This window comes from Hirundo rustica, chromosome 13 (assembly GCF_015227805.2).
Source record: "Hirundo rustica isolate bHirRus1 chromosome 13, bHirRus1.pri.v3, whole genome shotgun sequence".
Classification (NCBI taxonomy): domain Eukaryota; kingdom Metazoa; phylum Chordata; class Aves; order Passeriformes; family Hirundinidae; genus Hirundo; species Hirundo rustica.
The window spans coordinates 10246571-10249995 of NC_053462.1; positions in this window are offsets into that span (position 1 = coordinate 10246571).

The following is a 3425-nucleotide window of genomic DNA, read 5'->3' on the forward strand; positions in this document are numbered from 1 at the left end:
TTGGAAAAAATAGTTGAGTAATTGCTTTGTTCTAACTCATCCTTTTCCTACTGTGAATGTTCATGGCAAAACAATTAACACTTCATAATACCAAGTAAATGAAAAATCCATAATGCACCCCCATGAATATGTAGTTGCAGTTTTTCTCGATGTATCAAAGTTACAATTCTGCTTGTAAATACCTGTGTGATGGGTTTGGTACACTGCTTTTCTTTATTTTTTTCCCCTGGGATGAAGAGGGAGGAACTGAAGTGAATTGAGCTACATCAGTTTTCCTGGTGTGATTCGGTAAATGCTTGTTGTACAGCCCTTAGTGCCGAGGCTCAGTGAAAGTACACCTGAGAAACAGTGAGCTGCAAACTTCTCGATGGAAACAAGCTCTCTGCAGTCAGCCAGGAAATAGTGCTGCAGAGGCATCCTTCACCTGGAGGTGCTTAGCCATGAGCGCAAGAAACAGCCAAGCCTCTGACTTGAAACCCGCGCCGGGTTGGAAGTGTTAGCAAGGAGAAAGAAAAAATCACTGTATCTGAGTGCACTTGGTATGTGATCCTTGAGACAGCCCTACAGCCCTGTGGTACGGTGTTTTGTTTTTAGGTATTTTAAGTCTCTTTTGCTTGTACACTGGAGGTTCCAGTAACTTTGAGTCATAGTAATGGAGTGCTTAACACAGGGGGAAAAGCCTCTAAAATGCTCTTTGAATTTACTTATTTTAAAAAGTAGAAGTTTAGAAGGACAGACCTGGCTGTAATGAGCAAACTTGTTTTTCATTGTCTGTTCCCCATGCATTCCATTATTAAGGCTGCTCTATTTGACATGCTGGCTAAACTGTAAATCTCAAAATTTCAAGTAGAAGAGGCAGTTTTTTCTAAGGAAGGGGATGCTTGACAGTTTAGATCAGTCCAGTCTTTACAATACAATTCCATTTAGACACAAAAATAAGCTTTTCTTTCCTTGTGAGTGTGGAATGAGTGTGGAACTCCAAGGATAGTGACTGACAAAATACAAGTGGCCACAGGCCTGGCAGTCTGCTCTGAGCAGAACTAGGCAGCCTACAGAGGAACATTCCACCTCTACTGGTCGGGTTATGAAGGTGAGGGTTTTTTGCTTGTTTTCCATCCTCAATGATCTGCAGTTTTTTAAAAATTCATGGAAAAACCTCAAATTTTATCATCACAACATGAGGTTTGGTTTGTTTTTTTTTTTTCATTTGAAATAATTTACTTATACTAAACAGATTGAAATATGTTTTAAAGTCAGTTTTGGATTTCTAATGCTTTCAGAAGCTAAAGCACTGTTTTGTTTTCAATAGCCCATACAGCACATTTTCTGGGTGAATGCTTTATCTCTACAGTTTTTGAGGAAAGAAGGGCAACTCAGACTGTTATCCTTTTTGTCAGTGGTGAGTAATCAGAGTTCAAGGTTTTGTGTTCTTGAGAGAGGTTGATGGTGGAAGCTCAGGTATCTCTGGAATTCCTCTTATTGATAAAGAATGCGCAAGATCCTGTTTCCCTGAATACTGAGGAGGACATCAAATAGCTGAGAATAGGTTTTTGCTTGCAGCTCAAAGACCTTTTAACCAAGGTGCTCAGATCAAAGAGCTTTCAGCTTTTTGTCAGGGGTGTGCTCATGGGTATTCTGCTGTCTGGTTTCTGTTCTCTCTCCTTGCTCGTGAACATAGGACCTCCTTTCTTTCTTTCTTTCTCTTTTCTATTTGGAGCAGTACCAACATGATTTGAAGTGTCTTTGCATATTGCTTTATCTTGGACAATAATATGTTCCTCTGTTCCAGTATGGAGACCATTAATGAGGAGGTTTAATCTTTTGGACTCTGAAAACAAACAGAGCCATCATGACCACCAGCTCAAGCCACCAGTAACAGCAGCTTAAAACAAGCTGATCTTCAGCACATCCTTGTCTGTGGCTGGTCCCACTGACTTTCTGGGGTTGCATTAATGGTGGTGTTACTGCCAGGCTTAAATTTGGAAACAAAAAAAATGAGGGTTTTTTGCAGTTTCATCAGAGGCTGAAATGTGCCCATGCTGGTTCTCCCCATATTTTGCAGAAAGGCTGCAAGAATATGCGAACTTGGCTATTGTACGCACTTTGGAATACAAGGAAATTCGACAGGATTGGCACATTTAAAAGTTCAACAACAGTTCATTTAATTTAATTTCCACTTGGTTGTGATGTGTCCCTTTCAAAGCTACAAGAAAAGCTCCTTTTAATTAAACCTTTATTTCAAAATTTAATGGAAATTTACACTGGAGAATTGATCCATCCTCATGGATTTGAAGCAACTGACTACAGAAAGTTAGCAAACAGATATTTATCTAGTAGATGAGTATTTCTGTGTTAGCTGATTTCAAAGGTAAATTTACATTATAGTAACAATTGAACCAAGAGCAAATGCATGCCCACTAGAACCTCCTTCTCTAAGAAATGGAAGAGCAAGCTTCTGCAGGACAAAATGACTTTTTTGTCATGGTCACTATCACTTAAGAATTTCAAATTGTACAATTAAGACTCGTCCCATGTAGAGTCACCTAAAATTTTATGTTTTGATGATGTGTTACCTATCCCTGGATTTAAAAAAAAAAAAAAAAACAAACAAACAACCAAACAAACAAAAAAAAAAAAAACACCAAAACATTGAGAAGCAGAGTTCTATGAACTTTCTCTGATTGGTAAAATTGCAGTACCTTCAGCTCTGTTGCTTTCCCCGCTAGTTCCAGCAGCAGAGTCCTGGAAGGAGATGCTGCACCTCTGTCTCTTGCACCTGGATCATCTCTGTGCAGAGGCCACTTCACTCCCTGACCATCTGCTCAGCTGCCAACACATGAAAGCACAAGAATTTGTGGGCTCAAAGATTGCAGCAAAAACAATTTTCAAGGAGAAGCTTTAGAAATTCTAAAAAGTTAATGGGAGGAGAAAGTTCAGAAGGAACAAAACTGAGATAAAGCAATTTTAGCTGTATTTTTAACAGCAGGCACTGATAAAATCTTGCAGAGGGTCACCATTATGTTGTAAATGTACCCATAGAGTTCCTGGCAGCCAGTGATTTTACAAATCTAAATCGAGATGTGTGGAGGCACACCCTTGGCAGTTTGTGCAAAACTGTGGCCTATGTTGGTTAAGCTCTCAATCTGTTTTCTGAGCAGGAAGTAACATATCATATTCCCAAATACAGGATATGCTTACATTCTACTTTAGATGATGGGTTGGGTAATGTATCTCTTTTTGTGCACTCATGGAGCATGTAAAAAAACATTCTGAAACCCATGTGCTCAATTGCCTCATTAACTTGATATCTCTTCCTGTTACTATGGAGTATCTTTACTGCAGATTTTAAAACTGGAAAACCCACGCTCTCTGTTGCCTAATTTGGATGTGACAAGTCCTAGCCCAAAGCTGAACTGGAGTTACTG